The following is a 25,755-nucleotide window of genomic DNA, read 5'->3' as shown; positions in this document are numbered from 1 at the left end:
TAGCCTTTAATTGACACCAGTTACTTGCACCACACAATGATGGTGATGCAGCAGATTCCGCAATGAGTGAAAGGTAAGTCCCAGTACACAAGTACACATAAACAAAAAGGTATTGTCAGCAAATCTCAAGTGCTTTGGCAACTCAACGGAGTATATCATATCCACTGCCTAGTGAAACAATGAAGTAAGTAAGCTTTCATTCTGATATCAAGGGCAAGTGATGAACACTCTTGGGAAAAAAAGATAATAGAAAACCAGCATCCTTTTAATGTTTAATATGAGTAAGAGCACACGCAAATTCTCTCCTAATCCTACTGAGATTAGTAATAATAGTAGTAATAAGCATTTTTACCAGCTTTCTACCTAAACTCTGGCCAAGATAAACTGTCATCAAGATTTAAGGACCTGCTAACCTACCAGACTGCATCACCCCAAATGATCAATCGATCTGGTGCAAGTAAACTTTGGGAGGCAGACAATGTCAATAAAGCACAGAAACCCAAAAGGACCAACAGGAACTAACTTTCTTGACATGGCAATAGCTACCTTTACACTCTTTTAGGACAGCCTAACACAGCCTAGGTTGTAAAGAAAGATACGTACAGAGAAACTATCATGGAAAACTACCTCTTCTTTGCACATGTTCCCTTATGAACTCACTCCACCTTTTTCCTGTGCTGTCAATGGCTTCTCTCAAATCCTCACATCTAGTTCCAATCTCTCCTCTGAGACCCATGTGACAGACGTTACAAGGGGTCACCAATATCTCGTTTCTAAGCACAACAGCACTGCGTTACCTTGCGATTGACAAGACCACGTGAATGGTGGGGCCAGTGAAATGTGGGCAGTGTTGAGTCACTCATCATGGCTGAGGCAGAGCAAAGTTCCCGCAGCCCTTCCCCGTCCTGCAGCAATCGGATGACAGAGCCACAAGACTGAAGCAGCCTGGATCACTGAGTTGCTGCAGGAAGGACGGCTGACCTGGAGCGTCTCCCAGACTCAGAAGACTCTGAGAACAAGAAGTACACTTCTGTTGTGTTAAGCTCCTGTGAGTTCAGGATTGTTTGTGACCAACCTCAACGCCCAGCTTACCTGAGAGAACAAGCTTAGTGGACATATCAAGGGCACCAAAAATCCATCTAAAATTAAATCACCACCATCTTCCACCTGACTCCAGAGAAGCCTGCCTGCTCTGTTTTGGTTAATCCTCCCAAAATTCAGGGTCTGCCCCTTTCCTCTACATTCCCCAGGCCTGGATGAAGAAATTGCACTAAAGCAGTTTGATAAATTATTATTGTTGGTGATCAAAGTCCTGGGCAAAAATCAAATGAGCTTTAATAAGTTAGCCTTTAAAAAGAATGATGGAAATCATCAAGAAACCACCAGAAAAATCTTTGGGGGAAAAAATAAGGCTCAACCATGAAACTGAATGTCTGCTTAGATATACACTTTTCTCCTCCCATGAGTAACTAATGTAACTGAAAAAAAAAAAAAATCCCAATTCCCCACCCTCATCACCCTTACTGCAAGGATATGCCAAGTTTGAACTCATCCAAACAGATAAAATAGGCAAATAAATGTGCTTTACATTTTTTAAGGGTCAGAATGCCACTACTCAGAACATACTGGAAACTCTTCACAAATATCGCCCACAATTGTAAAAATTAAAAGCTTAAACCCACAGAATTGTAACGCAAATATCAAAAGTTCACTTCAAAGGTCATTTATCACCATTTTTCCCTCCCCTTCTTGAAAGGGGCCCACACATGCTGGCTCAGAATAGAGCTATGAAAGAAAATATGTATTGCGGTTTCATAAAATTTTTCTAGCTTATAGGTGTTGCAAATTTCATTACCGGTTCCCAGATCATATAAGCTGCACAAAAACATCAAGACACGCAGTCCCATTGGTTTATCTACCAGTTAAGCAACTGTCACACTTGAATAATGGATCTTAAATCCACACTCGGAAAAAAAAAACTTTAATTTCCTTGTTTTCTGTGGGAACACCAGGGAAGGTTTTCTTCTCATCTGAAAGGCAATCTACATAATATGATATACAATATAATTATTATTCCACTGGTCTTTCTGAAACGAAGCGAAAATGTTCTCATTGAAATTTCAAGCATGAGGAGGCATTATATAATTTTAAAGGAAGGGTAATTAATCAGCCATTCTCTCTATGGTCATCTAATCCCACTGAACAAACTGTTTAGTTCCTCTCAAGCCAACTTAAAAATCTCACACCTTCAATATTCTAGGCAAAAGATTACTAAGTAGCGATAAATCTAGTTAATAGGAAAGTTTTAACTTGGATTTACCCAGAAGGCAAAGCTCAACTGTTCTCTCCCCCAATGCCCTTCTTCTTTCTCAAGACTGTTACTTAACGTGGCAGGATTGCTCAACACAAGTCTATGTTGCAGTGAGAAGGAGCAGCCCTCATTTTAGCCAAATGAGTCAAGAGAAAGTAGTATTATTTATTGGTCAGCACACACCCATCAGATATTTACCACACATGCACACCTGTTCACAAGGATCATTTCTGTTCTAGAGTTTACAGAGAGTTCACCAACCCTAGGAAGACAAGAGAAGCCTGCAGTTCTGCCTTCTGAACCATGCTCTGCTCTTTTAACTTCCATACCAGTGAGTTTTGGGTAATATGTAGAGAGTAATATTCCTGTCTTAAAATTGTGACTTTGTATCTGCATCTGCCTTTCAATATATATATTTTTTTAATTTTACTAAATTATAAGTAGTAAACATGTGTCTGCTTCATAAAGCACCATCCAAAACATGCTGTCTTCTGACTCCAGGTAGATCATCAGAGGAAACTGGTTATTATCAGTGGGCAATAGTTTAAAAAAAAAAGAACCTATTGTTGTGGATGTGTGCAAATACCTCCTCTTTCTGGGCAGTGCATTGGTGTAAATGTTCCTATTCTAGGTTCTGAAAGTAAAATTTAGACACAAACATTCACTGGTTCTGCACCTGTGAATAAACTGGGTATAAACCAAGCTGTGCACCATGATTAGGATGTGGGTGAAGGTGATGACACAGAGCCGGGAGAAGTCCTTGAAGATAACCACCCAGCTTGACCACACCTTATGCAAAAGGTGACATTGCTCGCTATGCGTTTGCACTCCTTAGAAAGAATGAGGCATCACAAGCTGAAAATACTATCCCAGAGGAAACACAATGGCCCCTTTAAAAAGTACCTCTTCAGTCACCCAGAACTCTTCTTTCCCCGACTTCAGAAGAGGTGAAAGAAGGAAGCTTGAGTTCAACATGAAGGTCACACACCCTCACTCTACAGAGGACTAATATACCCTGTGCTTAGCAAACAGACCAAACTAATACCTTCATTCAGTTAAGTGTTTGTACAAGGAAGTTACTGAAACTCACTGTTCGTGAGAATGTTCCCTCCCCACCTTACCTGCAGGAAGGTAGTTATTGACTTCCTCCCCAAGTCTTCTGCAGTAGCCCAGCTCTCCAACTCCACAGCAAACCTGGCCAAGGCTCCTGACCCTGTGCCCTTGGGAAAATCACTTCTCTCTGAGCTACCTGCCCAGGGGGCAGCGTGGGGGTGAGGATGGCCTGGATTACATGTCTAAAGAGGGCTTACAGGTCTGAAGTGTAGTCACTCAGTCGTGTCTGACTCTTTGCAACCCTATAGACTGTAGCCCTCCAGGATCCTCTATCCATGGAATTCTCCAGGCGAGAATACTGGAGTGGGCTGCCATTTCCTTCTCCAGGGGATCTTCCCAGCCCAGGGATTGAACCTGGGTTTCCTGTATTGCAGGTGGATTCTTTCCCATCTGAGCCACCAGGGAAGCCCAGGCTTACAGGTTGTACTAGGATAACTGTTCAAAGCAGGTCTCAAAAAGCACTGAGCCGCCAAAGATCTCATCCATGTGCCATGACTAATCTTCATGCACGCAATCACAATGCAAAGTGTATTCACAGAATAAAGCAGTACACTTTAGGTAAAGATCAGGTTTCCAGACCACAGGAAACGTAAAGCATGGAAGTGCAGACTACAGCACAGGCATTCTGGAGAAGAATCCATCTCGGTCTATCTAGACTCTAAGTTCATACATCCTCCCATGATCCATGTATCCCGTTCCTAGACATACGTCCCCATGAGTCCTCCCGCAGGTCTGAAAGGGCACGATGAGGGTGTGCCCTACAGACCTGTGCCTGGAGCTGGAGGAAGAGATAAGACAGGAACGATGTCTAGGTAAACATAGCAAGATTAATCATAAGATCATAGTGCTGAGTTAAAAACAGTAAAAGATAGTAAAAGCTAGCATACAATATGAACTTAAGACATGAACAAATGTCCTCATGTGCTATAATAACCATACACTCTATATGTGATTCCTGTGAAATGGTAAAAAACACTTAAAACAGTCTGTCACATTTTAAGCACTTAATAAATATCAACTATTATTAGACAAAAAGATGGTCACAACATATTGTAAACCTTCTATTAAAAACTTCATCTATGTATCCTCCTTTCTCCTAAAGGGCTTTCTTTTCCTCTATTAAAAAATGCATAAAAGAGATTAGAAAGTTATGTTTAAAAATGTTTACAGTGGTTACCTCTGAGGAGACTTGTATATGTGTTTTAGCTTGTTCTCCTTGCTTGGCTCTATTTCTACAATGGATAAACATATGTAACTTTAGAATTGTCTTTAGTCCTTAATGTCCCTTTCAGTATGATTCATGACACACAAAAAAGTAGAAATATCTCAAAAATGCACCCCATCAATAGGGAAATACTTCTATCATGGTACAAGCCGATAGCAGAATATTTTATAGCCACTTTTTGTCAATGTGGGAAACAGCATATACTGTTGTATGGAAAAAAGCAGGCACTGGAATTGCACATGTAAGAGATCTGAAAGGACACGGACAACAGTGGTCAGCAGAATGGGCTCTGGAGCTGGCCCACTCCCTGGTCACATCCTGCCTGCAGGATAACATCTCCTGCAAGATGGAGATGATGACAGTGCCTCTCATGAGGCTGCTGTAAATAAATGCAAAATACGCACAACAAGCAGGAAAAAGTATGTATAAGGTCCACTAGGAAATGTCTGCCTTCTATTTATGGCGATTAAACCCCAATAAAGTTGATTCAAAAACACACGCACACACACAAAAGGTCACAATATTGTATAATTTCATTTGTAAGAACTATCCAAAAGAGGTAAACTCTTAGAAATGGGAAGCGGGGCTCTTGCCTGGTGGCCCAGTGGCCAGGACGCCAAGCTTCCACTGCCGGTGCCTGGGTTCAAACCCTCGTCGGGGAACTAAGATCCCACAAGCCAGGCAGCATGATTTAGAAAATAGAAGAGCACACTGGTGGTTGTCAGGGGCTGAGATAAAGGAGAAGGGAGAGGAACTGCTGACGGGGCTGGGGCTTTATTGTGGTTGATGGGGGTTTGGGAACCAGGCAGAGGCTGTGGTTGCATGATGTGAATGTACTAAATGCAACTGGACTGATCGTTTTTAAAGGGTTAATTTTATGTTTATATAATTCTGCTTATGTGAGTCTCACCTCGGTGGGGGAAAACATGAACACAAAACAACATTTGTCAGGAATACATATAAATTAATAAAAGATGAAAATACATAGTCATAAAGGTTCAAAGGGGGAAAAGAATGATTAAGGGGATTAAGAATAAGCGCAAGCCAAAAAATAATGTGACGCAGCATAACTCAAAAACAAGCCCTGCTGACAGTGTGTTCCCTGAACAGACTCTGGCGTGGCTTAACCTTCATCACCTGGGGCCAAAACACTGTCTTGGTCTGCTGCCACTTCCTTTTTAAAAAAGAAATGGTATTCACCTCTATTCTTCATTTTGCCATTTGCTGTTCTTACCTACTGGTGTGTATCTTGGAGCTCTCCTCATGTTAGTACATATCATCTTTTGTCACTGCTTCAAAGCGCTGCAGATGTATTAATATCAAGATCCAAACACTTTTAACTTGCTTTATTTGATCATACGTGGTATTTTGCCCTTGAGCATACATAGCATGCCAGTTAATGACAGTTTCATAAAGAAAAGTTAAACGTGGTATGCAACTGCCTATACCAAACAAAACCCTGACATACGGTTAGCTTTTAGAGCTAGCTTACATGCATCCTTCAGAGACAAATGCCTCCCACAAATCATTAATGCTACAACCAAACAGCCAAGGGTGCAATGATTTTCCCCCCACCTCCACTTCCACACCCTCCAAACTGAGGCTAATTTGATCTGATTTCATAGGGGAAGGAAAAAAAAAAAAACATCTTAGCTGGATAGGAGCTCATTGTATGATTCTTTGACCCAAGATGGCCCTTCCCTAAGTCCAGGGACTGGCCCGGCCTGGCTGCTTGGTATTAAGTTTAAAGGCTTGGAATTCGTTCAAAGGATACACTCAGTGTCAGCAACAAATCCGTGAAGTTCACCTTGGAGCTTCTGGCTCCTCTGACGACCATGCCAAAAACACTACCTTGTTTTCTGGATCTGTTTTCCAAATCCCAAACACCAACATGTTCACCTGCTCGTGTGTATCGAACAGAGTTCTCTGGGGTTTTGTTTTCATCAAAATAAACTGGTATAAAAGGCTGCCCTTTTTAATAATTAGTCACAAATGTCAGTTGCCCCGAGGTGACACAGGATGGACAAACTTGAGATTTGTGAAGAAACAGCAGCTGGAAACAATCACACAGGGAAAACACACATACACTGAAGGAAACAGCCCCTTCTGGGCTTAAGGAAAGACAGGCATTTTAGAAACCTAAAATAAGCCATTTATCAGAGGTGGGGTGGGGGTGGGGGGTGGGGATGGGGGAGGTGGGGGGTGTAAAGGTCATCCCCGAGGTACCAGGGTGGAGGACAGAACCACCTCTCACAGGCGCTGCCTCCTGTTCTCATAGGACCTGCCAGCAAGAAGGGTCTGTTCCGGGGCCAAGGGCTATCTGGCATCTCTAAGGTTTGGGCAGTTATACAATACAATTATTTTTTTTTGCATAGCATCCCTCCCACGGGGCATTCCAATAAGCTTGACATAGGGAGTCATTCATAGACTTGATAAAAGCAAAGCAAGGAAAACTTTGTAACCCAGAGAAAGGATGGGAAATAAAGAGTGGAGAGGAGGAAAGGGCCCCCAGGCTTCCCTCGGAGGCTTTCATCTCCCCACCCGACATGTGGGCTGAGGCAATAAGCGAGAGGGATGCAAGGGAGAGCGAATAAAGTCAGAGGGTGACAGAGGAATGGCCTCCCACCTTCCAGAGAAGGTACATCCTCACTGCTGACAAACAGGGAAACAGTCCCCTGCCAACTGACCTGAGATTGGTTTGGATTTTTGTTTTTGTTTGGGGTTTTCTGAGGCCAGCTATTTACTCCACTTATTAAATAATAAACACAAGTTTCAAAATGTTTTCCTCATTTATGACTTACCAGCCTGCTTTACTCTGACAGAAACAGAAGTGTGTCTACACACCAAGGCAAAAGTTGTGTTTGGCTGTTAAAAGATCTTGGAATTCCTTCAAGACATTCCTGGGTCTGGGCACTCTGCTGCTGCTGCTGCTGCTAAGTCGCTTCAGTCGTGTCCGACTCTGTGTGACCCCATAGACGGCAGCCCACCAGGCTCCCCCGTCCCTGGGATTCTCCAGGCAAGAACACTGGAGTGGGTTGCCATTTCCTTCTCCAGTGCATGAAAGTGAAAAGTGAAAGTGAAGTCACTCAGTGGTTTCCGACTCTTCGCCACCCCAAGAACTGCAGCCCACCAGGCTCCTCCATCCATGGGATTTTCCAGGCAAGAGTACTGGAGTGGGGTGCCATTGCCTTCTCCGCTGGGCACTCTAGAAGGAGCTAAATGTCTTTTTTTCAGGGAGGTGAGCCATCTAATGAAGAGAAGAATCACTGTTCTTAACTGGAGCAGAGTGAAAGTCGCTCAGGCATGTCCCACTCATTGGGACCCCATGGACTATATAGTCCATGGAATTCTCCAGGTCAGAATACTGGAGTGGGTAGCCTATCCCTTCTCCAGCAGATCTTCCCGACCTAGTAATCGAACCGGGTTTCCTGCACTGCAGGCGGATTCTTTACCAACTGAGCTATCAGGGAAGTCCTTACAGATATGCGCGTCTTTAGGCTGAGAAACATTATAGGTTGTCTTCAAAAGAAGACATGATGCAGGTGCTTTCAACCTTCGAAAAGCAAAGCCCATTTCACCACAGCACCTCTTATCCACAGGTGAGCTTGTGAACAAGAGAAAACCCTCCTCTCCCGAGCAGGTCTCAGCCAGGTCTCCCTAGCTGGGCGGCTACCTACACAGCCCACCCCTTCTAGGTCTGAAGTCTGAAGTGTAGTCGCTCAGTCGTGTCCAACTCTTTCAATCCCATAGACTGTAGCCCACTAGGCTCCTCTGTCCATGGAATTCTCCAGGCAAGAACACTAGAGCGGGTTGCTATTTCCCTCTCCAGGGGATCTTCCCGACCCAGGGATTGAACCTGGGTCTCCTGCACTGCAGGCAGATTCTTTACCATCAGAACCACCAGGGAAACCCAATCCCTTCAGGGTGCTAGGAATTATCCCCCAGTCCAGGTGCTGCAGGGGAGTGAAAGGGGACAGCTGACTGGGAGGAGGGATGAGGTCAGCTCCAGCCCTGGGTTCTCAGCAATAGCAGATGCACTGTGGCAGGTAAAGGAGACTTCTCTCGGGCCTGCCAGGGCTGTCCTGCCACAAGGCACTTCCTATCAATCTGAACCAAATGCCAAAACCCAACTTGGGGATGTATTTCATTGCAACTTAACCAATATTTTCAAAAGCATCCCATTCTTCCAGCTTATCTAAGAACATTCCACAAAGGAAGCCTGGAAAGTAATATATTGGAATTCCTTAAGTCACATGGGAATGTGTTCCATTACAGATCTACCTTGTTCAATTTCCTACTGGCCTTCATATATAGAATGAATGAAAAAAATTTTTTTCATTAATATAGTCAATGAATAATATAGAGATATGGATATAGATAGGTATCAAAGCCAGCCCAGGAAACAAATGTGCTCTACAAAAGAAAAAGCATCAATTACTGATTTTAATATCAAATCCATGTTAGCATCACAACTTAGAAAAAGCTTACTAGAAGCAAATCACTTAAATTCTCTCCACTTTGAAAAATACAGTATGTATAGGGACAATATGAGCTTCTCTGGTGGTTCAGACAGTAAAAAAAAATCTGCCTGTAATGTGGGAGCCTGGGGTTCGATCCCTAGCTCAGGAAGATCCCCTAGAGAAGGAAATGGCAACCTACTCCAGTATTCTGCCTGGGAAATCCGAGCGATAGAGAAGCTCGGCAGGCTAGGGGTCCCAAAGAGCTGGACAAGACTAAGTGACATACGTTTTCACTGTCACTTTTTCATGGGGATAATAAAACATAATACTGTGTCATCATTAAGGAGGAAATATACAGAAGTTACTCTTGCTGATGGGCATCCCGACAAAGCAGAGATTGAAAGAGCACCAGCCCACACAAGGGGAAGAGGGTGCCACAGACGAGTCCTGTGCTCTGCCCCAGAAAGCCTTTCTCTGGAATCGGCGGCACTACCCCTGTCACTGACGGAAGTCCCACAGGACAGAGAGGACTGTGTTTCATTTGTACAGAGGGTCCTGCAGCCTGGCCTGAATGTCCACAGTAGGCAAGTGACTTGTACAGAGCCACCAAAGCGGAGAAAATTCCCAAAAGGATGTCTTGGGAAAGTTCACTTTCACAGCATCAACATGTATCATCTTTCCTGGGAAGCTGACCAGTCAGGTCAAAGTCCTACCACCAAAAATGATGACCGTGGGATACGCAGGCACCACACGTACCAACATGAAGGCAGGGGAGCCCTCGTCCTCTGCCCCCCAGTCCTCCCCGACACTCCCAAAAGACAGTGAGCAAAAACAAGGGCCAACTCAACTTAAAAGACACGACCATACTGACAGAAACTTCCCATCGTGAGCCTGGAAGGCCTGAGACAAAATCAGGAAGTGTCACGTTTCTCTAGAGGTTAACTCCACACAGAGAGCAGGCAAGAGCAGAGGACAGACTTTTCCTCCCCCACCAATCCCCCCAAAAGTAAAATAAGTAAAAACAGATCCCAGAAGGTCTAAAAGGGAGGTGGGAAAGCCTGAACTGGACACTCTCAGAACAGTCAAAAGATTGATGTCCATTCAGCCTCTCAGCAAATAACCACCGGCTCCTGCCAAGTGGCAAGAACCCTGTTGAATGTTACTCAGGATATAAAACATGGGACAAGCATGTTTCCTCTTCTCAAGGATTTGAAAGTTACCAGGGCAAATAAACTTTATGCCCACACAGCTGCATTACCCAGTTGTAGGTGATTTTCCCTAAGAACTGAATAAATCAAGAGTTTGGGATAGGCATTTGGGTTGAAATCTGAATGATACATGTAACTTATATAGCAGAAAAAAAAGAGAGAGAGAGAGACTAGCACTCTAGAAAGTAGCCAAAGGAGCAATGAAGGCAAAAAGGTGGGATGAACCATTTATTTTCAGGAAGCAAAAAATACAACAGGTGAAAAGTAACGAAAGGAAAACAAAACAAGGATGAAATACTGAAACAGGTCACTAGCAGGGCTGGAAGTAAGAGCAGCAGAGATGTATCAGGGCAACTGACATCACCTACTATGATCACTGACTGCCCTACCTTCAAAGTGAAATCAAACAGAGCGGCACAAAATGTGGGATGATGACAGCTTTTGTCTGTTCCTTTTCCATCAAGTACTATTTGTTTAGGAGAGAAGAGGTATCCAATTAGTCTAAGAGATGTGCAATGATCCCAGGTATCCAGGAAGGTAACACCAGTCCTCGGCGGTGGGGGAGGGGGGGGCACTATCGCCTTGGCCAGGCAAACTCCCAATTCTCTTACGACTTACGTGGTATTTAAAGCACCTTAGAGCTTCCCTGGTGGCTCAGACAGTAAAGAATCTGCCTGCAAAGGGGGAGACCTGGGTTGGGAAGATACCCTGGAGAAGGAAATGGCTACCCATTCCAGTATTCTTGCCTGGAGAATCCCATAGACAGAGGAGCCTGGCAGGCTATGTTCCATGGGATTGCAAGGTTGGACACAACCAAGCGACCAACACTAACTATAGCACCTTGGTAGACCAAACATGTCTCTTTGTGTCCAGTAAGTGAAAAAAAGTTTTTTCAAAATTTTAAATGTGTTCAGATCTTTTCCTGTACACTTAACTCTCAATTTGTTGCTTCCCCGGTAGCTCAGACGGTAAAGAGTCTGCCTGCAGCATGGGAGACCCGGGTTCGATTCCTGGGCCAAGAAGATCCCCTGGAGAAGGAAATGGCAACCCAATCCAGTATTCTTGGCTGGAAAATCCCGTGGATGGAGGAGCCTGGCAGGCTACAGTCCATGGGGTCGCAAAGAGACACGACTGAGCGACTTCACTTTCTCAATTTGTTGGTCAGCTGCCCTGCAAAGTACAATAAGTCCCCTACATACAAATGAGATCAGTTCTAAGAGCATGTTTGGAAGTCCAACAAAGTTAGCTAGGTACCCAACTAACACAATCGGCTATATAGTACTGTAATAGGTTTATAATACTTCTCACCCAAATAATACATAAAAACAAACACAAAAAATAAATATTCTTAATCTGACAGTACAATACCTCAAAAAGGACAATAATACAACAGCTGACACACAGGGTCAACACTGAGTGAACAGAAAAGAAGAGTCACTGACGAGAGGAGGGGGAGGAGACAGCAGAGCTGAAGGACCGTCAGCAGGAGGAGCCGGAGGGCAGGCAGCAGTCATACTCAGCCTGATGTTGCCGGAACATATATTCGCATCTTTCAAAGTTCTCAACTTGAAGGTTCACACGTAGGGGACTTACTGTGTAGCTCAGTCATGACTAGGAGGACTTCCACCACACAGTGAGATGGCCCGTGGCCTTGTCCCTTCCTTCCGGGGGAGGGGAGGGCTTTTCCTATGGCTCCTTTTACTTCCCTCCCTCTCACATCACAGAGTTGTTTGTAGGCCTCTGTCCTTCCACTGTCTAAACCCAATGTCTGGCAGAAAGATGCCCTCAGCTACAGAAGAAAACTTATCTAGCCCATCCCTCATCTTTTCTCTGAGTGGTCGGTAGCAAGCTAGCACTCCCCTCTCAATGCAAAAGCTCTGGTCTCTCAACTGCTTTCCTAGCAATCTTGGCACCACCTAAAGATGCAGCCTTAGGAACATAAGTAGCCATTTCTTAGAGTCAACCTTTAAATTGATGAGACTTCACAGGGAGCCCTCCGGACTCTCACTTACTTTGATGTCTTGATGGAGGACAAGTCAAGTTTCCTTCACCTGCTTTCCTTGCTTACATACCTATTGCTAATTCTGATTGACTTGTTTTCTTTAAACTTTATCATGTAAGCATCATGTGCTTATCTTATTGTGCAATGCACCTCAGAACATGCTGGCGTGCTATGGAACACTCACAAAGAAAAGAAATGAAGTCTTCGTTTCCTTGCATACTTGAACAATCGTGACAATCAATGTTTCTCTTTGTTAACAGGTTTCACTGTGAGAAAAAGTAATGGGATGAAACTAAACAGCTCAATTAGCAACGGCAATAGATGCCAAAGAAAGCGTCTCCACAGAGCACTGACAGTGGCGCAGCTGGCTTACTAGGTGAGAATTCTGGGATGAAGAGAAAGCCATTCTAAGCTGTACAACAACGATGGTTAAGAGTATGGACTTTGAAGGAAGAGAAACTAAATCTGTCCTTGGCAAATCTGTGTAATCTTAAGCTTTGGTTTCCTCATTGGCTTGATATGTGAACTAAATAAAATACGCATGTAAAGTCCTGGGCAGAGTGGCCACTAATACAGCACTGATGAAGTGCTGATGACCAACAACGTGGATTCAGAGCTATTTCCCTCAGAGATGACACATAACAGGCAATGCCAAGGGAGACATCGAAATCAAAGGCAAGGCATTTCTACTGCATCAGGAAAAACAGTCCATCAAATGAAAGCCAGTATTTCTAGTTAAAGTGTTGGTTCTAAACTCGTCTCCACTAAACGCTTTAGTTTCTTCCAGATTAAAAAAAAAAAACTTATTTAAATTGTCAAAGATAATATAATTGTAGTTGTGGGCAACGGAGGGAATTAAGACAATACACCCTGCCTCACTCACCAAATAACGCCTCCAATTAAATCTAGGCTACAGAGAAGAGGTTGTATTTTTAAATGAAGGACCACCTTACATACAAAAATATTTTTCCAGTAGAAAGTTAAAATCTTTGACTTCAAATGCTGATCTAGGAGACGGAGTCAGAAATAATGGTTCCTTCTGCTTCCCAAATCCATTTCTTTTGTACTGAAATTATTTGTTGAGTTGGTTAAATCATAATGAACTGCGGTTGATTTCGGAGGAAAGGGAACATGTGAGCAGGATGATGAGAAGTAAAAAAATTCCACTACAACCAGGATATCTTTGTTTAAAGGCACAAGTTGATTAAATTCACATCCTGTGGTCCTTTGTTGAGTTTTCAGAACAATGGTAAATGTAGTTACTGGGAAAACAGAAAAACCGTTGTTCCTTTTCATTAGTTCTCTTCCTTGTCAAAAGTTTAAACAATGATTGTCTAAAAGTCTACAGCTTATAGTCAAGATAAAAGCATGATGTTAATACATGCACATCAAAAAGCTAAACATAGATTCATACATACACATACTTATATATGCAAATATTCAACTAATGTTAGCATTTAAACCATGTTTGTATAGACAGTACTAAATTTCAGAAGTTGTCTTTATGAAGAGAATTATCAAGTTTCATCAAAACATTAGCTCTATCTCTCACCACAATTCTGCCTTGGAATAAACTTTACAACACACAGTGGATGGCAGGAATGTCACAAGTTGGAGTTGCAATCCCTTCCTTCAGAATTCTAACAATAACAATATGATATGCTGGCGCAGAGACAGGACTTTGGAGAAAAGGTGATCAGCACTGAGTCTTAGTTACACGGCTCCGCTAGAGAATGACCTCACTGGGATGTAATCGGTTCCCTGTTTTCTCCTGGAGACTTTCTAAGTTCCTTCAAGGTCAACCCTCAAAGGGAGCTCCTCTTTATATTACCAAGATGTAGCAATGCCTGGCACACACCTGAGCTGAGCAAACACCAAATAAATAGACTGAGGATAATCAACCCACCCTCTGATCAAGTAAAAGCAGGGAGGTGTATAAATTCTGACCTTTGGCCAGCTCAAGTTGGCTCAGGTCTTTCTATACAGAACAGACTCATTCCCATCCTCTTCTCTGGATCCTGAGAACAATCATCCCACTTTCCATAACACGTGAGGAACAATCTTCTTAACCCATAAGGCCTCTAACCACCAGGCAAGGGATTCCAGGATATTACAGGCGTGTTTAAAAAGTAGGATATCTGCACAGGTTAGTTTTGTTTTCTTTTAAACGTTTAACAGTCTGCTATTTTGGCTGAATTTTTTAGTCTGGTTTCAATGTTGGGAAGTACGTGAGCAAAGCTCTATAATTTTCTCTCTTCTATAATGAAAGGTCTTTGAGTTCACTGACAGAATTCTGTGTTCTCTACGGCTGTCAACATTTCAGCATTAATGTTAGTAACTTTCTTAAACCTCCCAAACCCCCATCATTGATTTAGGTAGATGACAGGCCATGAGAACTGCTGCTTTATGCAAATAGTCACTGACTGAATTTTGGGGTACTTTGTATGACAAAGAAAGAAATCTATTAAAACATTTGTTATATATGAAACAGCTACTACTAAAATAAAAGGCTTGATAAATAAGGGCTTGATAAAATCACGTGATCTATTTTAATGATTATTTTAATGAATATTAAAGTTTACTAAATGGCAGTGGATTTCCTAAGTTATTGGATACTCAATTATCCATACCAATGGAAGGGTAACTGGAATGGAAAATATAAATAATATTGCTGTATACCTGAAACTAACACAGCATTGTAAAGCAAGTACATTCCAATAAAAAGTTTTTCTAAAAAAAGAAAATATAAATAATAAAAACAGTCTTCACATACTGACAACTTTCTATGTCAAACAAGGGTAACTGAAGCTGCCTCACTGGGTTAATGTGAAGATTACATGGACTAACTATGAAAAGTATTATATCAGGGGTTGACATAATAGCTCCCCAGTGCTAACTGTTACTATTATAATCACCTTTATTATTATATTACTCATTATGCATTCTTATTGTTGTTGTGGTTTAGTTGCTAAGGAGTATCTGACTCTTTCATGACCCCATGGACTGTAGCCCACCAGGCTTCTCTGTCCATGGGATTTCCCAGGCAAGAATACGGGAATGGGCTGCCATTTCCTTCTTCAGGGGATCTTCCCAGCACAGGGACTGAACCAGCGTGTCTGGCATTGCAAGCAAATCCTTTACCACTGAACCACCTGGGAAGCCTCATTACGCATTATATTATCCTGCAAGGCCAACATGATGGTCCTGATTTGGATGACAAAACACTGTGAAGCCCAATAAGGCCCAGACACTGGCTTGCAGTCTCAAACTTGGTAAATGATGCCAATGAGATCCAAGCCAAGTTGGCGTAATGTGCAAGTTCTAGCTCTAATGTCACGTGATGTTGCTTCTAAAGTATGGACCTTTCTTCTGGAAGTTAACTCCTTGTCATGATAGCTTGAAAATCCTAAAGGCAGACGACACAACAAAAGCTGAGGAGGCAAAGGGAACCCTGGAAAAAGCAGAGACTCTGCAACCAGATGTCACTGGGTTCAGATCCAGCAGTGTGATCTTCAAAAGGTGATGTGATCACCCAAGCCTCTGCTTCCTAATTTGTAAAATTGGGATAATTATACCAATCCTGGCAGGAATAAGCTAAAGACACAATATAAAGCACATAAAGTATTTGGTCCAGTCCTCAGCACACAAGGGGTGCTCCACAGATTGGTATCAAAATCATCCCATTGACTTGAATCACTTTTACAAGTACTTAAGTCTTCATGGTATAGAGAAAATTTTAAAATCTCCCAGAATTTTAATTTTCAATATTTTTTTCCAAAGATAACTGTCTCTCACGGAGTATAAAATAAAATTCTCCCTCAAGACTCAAGTAACTTTTATTACCCCTAATTTTTCTTTGGTCATATGTAAGTTTTGTTATTTTACACACATATAAAGAAAGAAAGTGATACAGTCACCTATTCTATACATACCTGTATTTATGCCAAGCTTTGGTGCTTTCAAAGGAGAATGAAAAGAATGTAATAAAAAACTAAACCAAAATAGAAAAGAATGGGAAATTCTTAAAACACACACACCAAGTCCATTTTCCTAGAGCACTATCTTGCTGCAAAGTAACTGATGAAAGGCCTCTACACATACACTACATACACGAGCATCAAAAAAAAAAATAAACAATGGGACACATCACCAAAAGGAAAGGTGGCTAAACTTTTTTTTTAAATCCAGTAATCAGATGAACAGTCAAATATAATAAAACATGTAGGAAAATCCACTTTATTGTTTCACAAAATGAAAACCCAAAGAAAGCACATTTATAAATGCACTCTAAAGCCAGTACTCGGTGATCTCCAGCTCCCACCAAAGCAATCAAACACAGATCAGCATGCCTATCAGCTAAGGCCAGGCTGTCAAAATGCAGGCTTTAAATTACACATGGCCTTACCAGAAAGTATTTAAAAGATTTTTCTCCTAAATAATAAAGAGTATTGTGCACACTGTAATAAAATAATGTTTAATTTTGCTTATGTGCTAAAAGGCATTTTTAAAAGCAGATTAAAACACAGAATTCAAGACCACCAGAAGAAACATCCCCAAATGAAAGAAAACCACTTGGCTGTCTTTCCTAAAGGCAAATATGTTGTTCGTCTTTCTCTGACCCAACAAAAATTCCTACAAAATGATAATCAAACAGGAGCTTAAGTGCTGCCTTGCAAATCAGATTACATTTCAAGTGGTCTGAGGGCAAACGAAGATGGCATTTTATGAGCATGGTTCTGATTTTTAAAAGTAACAGGGAAACTGCTCTTCGAGGACTGGGAGACACGGGCACCAAATTAAGGACTCAGGCATTCAACAGTTACTGAAATGTTCAGCCTGCCAGCATTTACTTGAAAGAGAAGGAAACTGGGGTCAAGGAGGGAAGAAAACAAGGAAAAGAAGGTGTGGGTAGATACTTAATAAATAGTGACTCTTAGGAAGTAGACAGAGCGGCTTAGAGAAACCTTCCAGAACTATTAATATCTGGTCACCTTTGAAACACTGGAGCACCAAACACCTAATGAAATTAAGAAGGACCAGACACTCTTCCCAATGTGTGCAGAAAAGATACAGTTAAGATTAAACTATTCACATAGGAAAATGAGCTATTCCAGGAGTTTCAGGTTCCAGGTATATTTTTCATAACTTCACCATCATTACATAAACAGGATGAACTATTTCACAGCACTTTCGAGTTGGCAGAAAAGGCAAGACCGTATCTCATGATCCAGGCATCAATATTTCAGAACTGAAGACAATTTACAACTAAGACAGGGTAGAAACTTTCCCAACTTACGTTCCATATGGAAAAAGGAAGGCTGCATCCCAGGGAAGTATTTACTGACTTAAATGAATAAACTGCTTTTAAAGCACACCATAAAGTATATATTTTTTAACAACAACAAAAAAAGTGCATTACTAAGGATTACATTCTAGACTGGTTACTTACCTAGGAGTAATGTTACATAGGTTCCAGCCACATCCAAGTTTTCTTCCCAGGAGGGAGCTCGAGATGCTACACCCGTACCCGGGGAGGGCGCCTGAGTTTAAGGCAGCAGTTTATAGGCTGGGAGATGTCCTACGCAGCCACTAGCTAAAATTTGGATTCTCAACCTTTGGGATTAAAATTGAGAAGCAGAGAATCTGGCAGTTAGTAGCCAAAGCTATGGCTAAAGAGGAAAAGAGAAGCTGAAAGAGCCATAAGGGTTATGAATGAGCCAAAATCCTGACTCAGCAGAAGAGAGGAGCAGGCTGTTGTTTTACTTGCTAAGTCGTGTCTCACTCTTTGTGACCCTGGGGACTGTAGCCCACCTGGCTCTTCTGCCCATGGGATTCTTGTCCAGGCAAGAATACTGGAGTGGGTTGCCATTTCCTTCTCCAGGGGATCTTTCCGATCCAAGGATTAAACCCACATCTCTAGCATTGGCAGGCGTATTCTTTACCATTGAGCCACCTGGGAAGCCCAGAGGAGCAGGTAAACACAAGCAAAAGCACACGCTTACTGACGGGCTACGTCACACCAAGGTTAGAGGATCTGGAATTGGGGAATCCCAAAATTCCTGCTGCTAAGGTCTTGTCCACTTCCAGGGTTCATGAGAACACGCTTGACTGCAATCCCCAAAGACCTAGAGGCTCAGTTTTTCCTGGGCAAAACCTGGGATGGTGGATGAAACTCCTATCTCCCCATTCCCATATCTACTTTTATAAAGAATGCCCTGTAATGTGGGAGTAATTTTAATGAGTCCCCAGTCCTTCTAACCAAAAGGATATGTTAATCAAGTTAGTTACACTGTATAGCCCAGACTTTTTACCAATTCTGAAATTCTTTCCATAAATTTGTCCATAGTAACACACTTCACAACATCTCACTTTTTTAGTTAATAAGGTGAAGCAACTTTGATTTCTTAAACTTGGGTGATAATTTTCCTCTTTTCAACCCATCACTACCCTATCCCTCCATCCACCATTTTCTCCTCCAGATCTTAGATATTGTAGGTCTCAGTCAAGTAGGAAATAAGGCAAGATGCTGCTGCTGCTGCTAAGTTGCCTCAGTCGTGTCTGACTCTGTGTGGCCCCATAGACGGAAGCCCACCAGGCTCCCCGTCCCTAGGATTCTCCAGGCAAGAACACTGGAGTGGGTTGCCATTTCCTTCTCCAATGCACGAAAGTGAAAAGTGAAAGTGAAGTTGCTCAGTCGTGTCCGACTCCTAGCGACTCCATGGACTGCAGCCTACCAGGTTCTTCTGTCCATGGGATTTTCCAGGCAAGAGTACTGGAGTGGGGTGCCACTGCCTTCTGGGTCTGACATTCTTTTATCTTTAAGACCAGAAACCGAAGCAACCAAGAGGGCAGTTAATTAACATAACAAGTGGAGAAAATTTTCATGGTATCTATCAGAAGTACAAATGCAATGCCACAAGTCCCTGCAGTCCCACTTCTGGATCTCCATATACAGAAATACGGACCCCTGGAGACAACCAATGAGTTAACTGTTAAAGGACTGGTTATAATAGAAATGGACCCCAAACAGAAACAAACTGGCATGTTTTAAAGTGAAGTGGATCTGTAAGAAATGACCTAGAATGAAAGCTGTGAACATTTATAATATTTTACTATCAGTCAGTTTAGTTCAGTTACTCAGTCGTGTCCGACTCTTTGAGACCCCATGAATCGCAGCACGCCAGACCTCCCTGTCCATCACCAACTCCCGGAGTTCACTCAGACTCACGTCCATCGAGTCAGTGATGCCATCCAACCATCTCATCCTCTGTCATCCCCTTCTCCTCCTGCCCCCAATCCCTCCCAGCATCAGAGTCCTTTCCAGTGAGTCAACTCTTCGCATGAGATGGCCAAAGTACTGGAGTTTCAGCTTCAACATCATTCCTTCCAATACATATAAAAATACATGCAAGTAAAATATACATGTAATATATATTATTTGTAGAAGTAAAGTCTGTAAGTTGTAGAATATGATGCACAGTTACCACATTTCATGTATAATATTTACATTTGAGAAAAAAATCGATGTATGTATTTATACACAGGAAAACAATGTGGAAGGATACACATCACACTGACCACACAGGCTATGGCTGGGAAATGAAATTGAGGGCTGTTATTTTTCACCAGCATGACACCTAAGTATTCATTGTATCTTTGTAATTTTAAAACTTTTTAAAGAAAATAAAAAGTGCCAATGGGGATTTCATCCTTTTGTTCAAAATGCTATGAAATCCAGACTTAAAAGACCAAAACACTCAACCTTCAGATCATTAAATTAAATTCCTAGAGATTCATTTCTCCCATATATCCCTGAAATCAAAAAGCTAGTTCTACAAAAAGGTATTTAACCAATCTAGAAAATTCTCGCTGCCAGTTCAAGGGTTGATATGAAAGGCCAATGTGAAATCTCAAAATCATTACTGTGCTCAAACACACCCACAAACAACAGGAAAGTTACTTACTCTTAACTTCCCTCTGTCCCAGAACTCTCTGTAAAATGTTTTCACTTTCCATCGGACAAGTACCAGATACCAGAATAAGGTGATCCATAACACCCAGAGGACAAAAGACAAAGCAGAACAGATACTTCTAAGAAACAAACTGTAACACAGACGTTAAGACTAGATTGTAAATGCATTCTGAGAATACGTGAGAAAAATACACGCATGTTTTCTGTCCAGTAATCATCAAGTATGTTTGACTCTTGTGCACTCACGTGTGCTCTGTCATGTCCAGCTCTTTGTGACCCCATAAACTGTCGCCCACCAGGCTCCTCTGTCCAGAGAATCTCCCAAGCAAGAATACTGGAGCGGGTTGCCATTTCCTTCTCCAGGGGACCTTCCTGACCCAGGGATCAAACCCACGTCTCCTGCATTGGCAGGCTGATTCTTTATCACAGAACCACCTGGGAAGTTCCAAAGTTTCACGTTTGACTCTCTGTATGTACCAAATTCTCAAGAAACAAATCACTTTTGCCAAGCAGGTATTAATCTAAGACTAGTTTATTTTTCTTTCTCCAAACAGAGTGTGAAAGTACTGGGAATGCTAAAATGTATCAATTTCCAAAAACATCAATTTATGCTTTTTATCTACAGTCCTGTCCCATTTAAACTTACACTCCTATGGCAAAATTCAAACAGCATCTACTCCTGGGCCATTATGTAATTGGTGATTTTTCCACCTTTCCACACACTTGTATTATCTAAACTTTCTATAATGACCATCTATTATTACTTACATGATATTTGGGAACTTTAAAATAAATAAAATTGGAGGTTTGTTGTTGTTGTTTCTAGGTAATATCCTCTTCTAACGAGAAATGGGTGTGAGCCAGTCACATTTCCAGTATCTTATCCAGTACAGATGTGTCGCCCCTTTGGAATGAACAGCAAGCCACTTAACATTTAAATACCTAAAAAGATAACACCAGCCCTCTTTCCACATCTAAAAGCATATAATATCTTATGACAAAGGCTTTTACCAGAAAGACTTTTCAATTTAATAAATGGTATACATGCATACCTCCCATCCTTCTATGATTTCTATTAGTATATGATAAACTAAAGAAAGTGGGCAAATTCTGTTGATAACTATTAATGGGTTTCTAATATTTTTATCCTAATAGGCTGGCAATTCTTTTCTGAAAACTGATTTATAAAACAGGGAGTACAATATCACTGGATTGACTTCAAAGTAAAGAAACTTTCATGATTGTCTAGGCAACAATCTACCTTTAAACCGAGTGATACAGAGAAAACGTTATTTTTAGAGCTGTGACAGACCTACTTCACTGACTTCTACGTGGCAGGAGAAATAATTACATATGCATGCAAACAATCTATATTTTTAATGTGGTGCTGCTGAATTTTAAGAAGGTCAGTCTGGAATAAAATACCTGAAGGCTAAAAAAGGATCAGCATCGCGCGCGCACACACACACACACACACACACACACACACACACTTAACCCTCTGCCCTTCAAATGTTACATTAGAATAGATATGTTTAGATTTCTTAGCAAGTTATACATTTCTAAAGCCACTCTTCTTGCCAAAATGAATCTGATAGATGGTTCATACAACATATTAGCTTATGAAACCTGTAGTCAACCAGACTAGAACCACCAGGGGAAAGGTAGTCAGGTAATTAGCTCCCCAATCACAAGTAAAAAACAAATGTTCAGTGATTGACAAACACTGTGCATTCATCACCCCTGAGCTAAATAAAGCTGTTGTGGTAGACAATTTACAAAAGATGGCAATAAGGATTCCTCCCATCTCCATACACATGTTCCTTTTGCCATGTGATTTAACCATTCTTCCCAGCAAGCAGGAAAATCAACCTCCCCATGGCCTGAATCTGAGCTAGCCCTGTGATATGCTCTGATCAACTGAAAGAGGCACCGTGACGCTTCGTGACCACTAAGCCTAGGCCTCAAGGCCCCTGCAGCTCCACTCCAGCAATCCTGGAAAGCAACTGCAGCCAAGGGATGAAGTACAGGTGGACTTCCTTGGGAAGGACTCAACGGAAAGAGAGGGCGAGCCACCCACTGGCACCAACCACAACACACACAATGAGGCCACCTTAAAATAGGCAGCCCCAGACCAGCCAGCCACGGACTTTCCCTAGGTGAGACCAGCAGAACGGCCCAGTGCAGCCCAAATGGCCAATCCATGGAATTGTAAGCAAATAAAAAGGTCATTATTTTAAGACATTAAGTTTTGGGATGGTTTGTTACACAGTTATACATAGCCGATGCAGAGACCGCGAGAATCCACACCTGGAGAACTGAGCCTTTCTGATGGTCAGAGACACCCTTGAAGGCAGAGCCTCAAATGCGGTGCCCAGCCAGCAAGATACATCCACTGAAACTTTCTGGGAAAAGTTACGCTGTCCCCACTTGCCTTGGTCCCTTGCTGAACCCCTGTGAACCTGAATAGTCCCCTGCGTTCTTATTCTCCGTTTTATCCACTCCTGCCAGGGTCTGAGGTCTTTTGCTGCCTGTGCTAGTCTTTGCCTTCCAGTGATGCCATCTTGCCTCTGGCTTTACAGATCTGGTTTTGGAATCTCACAACCCACCCCCTTCCCCACTCTATGACGCATCCTCTCAGGCCCTCAGCTTTTGCTATTGCTACTCCTGCCTCTAGACAAACAGCTCATTGTAATGGCAAACCACAGTCCTGGATAATCTCATTATTGCTATGAAGTAGTGGTGCAGAATCTATTAAAAAATAAATAATCTGCCTTTAAACAACTGAAAGCACTGTGAAGGCTAGGTCATTTTGTAAGGTTAAATAATGATTCTGATCAGGCTGCAAACTGCTAAAAACAGCCTAGGAAAGACCTTAAGAGCAAATTACTGTCACATCAGAAAATCAGTCTTCTTTCTTCACATGAGGCCTGATGGAAATGGGTAATTTTTGAATTTAAAAATAAAAGATGGCTATAAACAAAAAGTGGACCCCATCCCACTATGTCCCCTTGAAGGAAACAATACTTTTTGTGTATATCAGTTCTGATACAATTAATTTTAAAGTTGGTCAGACCTCATCAATATCACCTTTTCACATTTTTGTCACTCCTTTTCTTTCAAGTATAATAGCTCCAAGAGAATATTTCATTTTTAAACAGCTACATACAGCTGAAAACAATGTCCATTTTTTTTTTCTTTTTGCCAAGACACACAGTGTACAGGATCTTCCCAATCAGGGGTTGAACCTGGGCGATAGCAGTGAAAACGCAGAGTCCCAACCATGAGGCTACCAGGGAACTCCCAACAATGTCACTCTTAATACAACAGCCTAAATGGACCGTCCCCTGTAAGCGAAGCCAAACAAGCGCCTGACTGCAACTTCTCCCTATCCAACGACTGCACGGCAGTTACTCTCTTTGCCTTTAAAGACTACTTAAGCAAATATATAAGCTACAAAGCTGCCCATTTGTCTATTTCTAGAGGGCTCTAAAGTGTAGGATATAAAATTATAGCCTTTAAAAAGCCTTGCTGCTTCTATGGAAACAACTGGAAAGATGGCTACAGATGAACTAAGAGGTTCCTTCTCTCTCCGCCCCAGAGACTGTCACTTTTTAAACAACCAAAGAGCATTTATCTTAGTAAAGATAAACAATTTACCTGATCTTGACTTAAAAAAAAAATCTGTGCCAAAAAGATCACTATTCTTAAATTTGCCCCAATGATCAAAATTTGAAAATACACAGAGACACTTCCCCTCCTTCTATTTCAGCCACTCACACGCCCAGGAAAGGCGCCACATTAAAAATGTTTCCACAACAGCCCTTGCTGAATGAAGGTCAGGCACTGGATTTAGGACTCCAGAAACTGGAAAGGGCATCTATAAGGAAAGAAATAAAAAAGGATTACATAGTAAAACACTCTCTGTGATTGTCCCGGTCACCCTAGGGACTCTAAAGGTGATAAAGTACAAACCGTTCCTGAACTGCCCCAAATTAAACCCAGTTAATCTCCCTACACAGATACTTTCTTCATCCCTCAGTCATTAATTCCCTCTCCTAATAAAGCAGGTGTCCTACCCAAACAGTGGTGATTGAGTTTGAATTTCTATTAAGGTTCTGACTTCAATACTGGATGTTTTATTTGCCTTGTGGTATAAAACTTAGACGAAACCATTAAATCCTTTAATCACTCAACTACCAAAATGTTTTAAAGCCAAGGGGAAAAAAAGGACTATGATTCAGACTCACCATTGAAGTGACTAAAACTGATATAGCTATCATTTTTTGTAAGTGGAGTTAACTTGACAAGGTCTTTGTTAATTTCACCAAAAAAAACTATTTACTCGGTTCTTTCTTACTTCATTACCTAAAAGAAGATAAACTGAAGTGATTCTGTCTATGGCATTCAACCCCAAGACTCTGAAGAGATCTCTTGAGGAAATGTAACATTTTGATACTTCTAAAAATACTGGATTTCATTTGGGAGGATTCTGTGTTTACAGTAATCACAAGACATCCTAAAAGAATTAAGTGGGTAAGATAAAATTCAAACTTCAAAACTATCTTCCTGCGTCAATGGGGGCATCTGCTCTACCACACACAAAAAAGAGTAACTGTTGTTCTGAAATAACAACCAATGGAGAAGGCAATGGCACCCCACTCCAGTACTCTTGCCTGGAAAATCCCATGGATGGAGGAGCCTGGTAGGCTGCAGTCCATGGGGTCGCTAAGAGTCGGACACGACTGAGCAACTTCACTTTCACTTTTCACTTTCATGCATTGGAGAAGGAAATGGCAACCCGCTCCAGTGTTCTTGCCTGGAGAATCCCAGGGATGGGGAGCCTGGTGGGCTGCCGTCTATGGGGTAACCCAGAGTCAGACACGACTGAAGCAACTTAGCAGCAGCAGCAGCTTTCTAATAGAGCATATAGCAAAAAAAATTATTTTAACTGAGGTTAGCATTGTCTGTTTCCTCTCATACTTCTAAGTAAATGGCAATGCTTTGTGTGCTAGCAGGAGGTGGCCTCAGAATATTTACAGCCAACATAATATTTAGTCAGTTTTTGAACATTTCTGAGAATCTAACATCCAGTACTGTCCAATAAAACTTTTTGTGGTCATGGAAATAGTCTGTATCTGCACAATCCAAAAGGTACTTTACTGTATTTGTTTAGTGGCTAAGTCGTGCCTGACACTTTGAGACCCTGTGGACTGTAGCCCACCAGGCTCCTCTGTCCATGGATTTTCCAGGCAAGAATACTGGAGTGGATTGCCATTTCCTTCTCCAGAGGATCTTCCTGACTCAGGGATCAAACCTGCATCTCCTGCATTGGCAGGCGGGTTCTTTACCACTGAGTCACCCGGGAAGCCCACTTCACTGGACTGTGCAGGTTTTACAGACCTTAAAGGAACTAAATAAAATACAGTCCTCAGCTACACTAGTCACAGTTGGTTACTGATTA

The 25,755-nt window shown here is 42.0% G+C and overlaps 1 protein-coding gene across 3 annotated transcripts in view; it reads right to left on the bottom strand.

Annotated features, from left to right (window-relative positions):
- STK39 (serine/threonine kinase 39) overlaps positions 1–25,755 on the bottom strand; it is a 319,217-nt gene that overhangs the window by 280,521 nt on the left and 12,941 nt on the right. The gene's annotated exons all lie outside the window — the stretch shown is intronic.

The sequence above is a fragment of the Bos javanicus genome, chromosome 2 (assembly GCF_032452875.1).
Source record: "Bos javanicus breed banteng chromosome 2, ARS-OSU_banteng_1.0, whole genome shotgun sequence".
NCBI classification, from domain to species: Eukaryota; Metazoa; Chordata; class Mammalia; order Artiodactyla; family Bovidae; genus Bos; species Bos javanicus.
The sequence above is the reverse complement of the archived record's forward strand: the minus strand, read 5'-3'. Positions and strand labels throughout refer to the sequence as shown.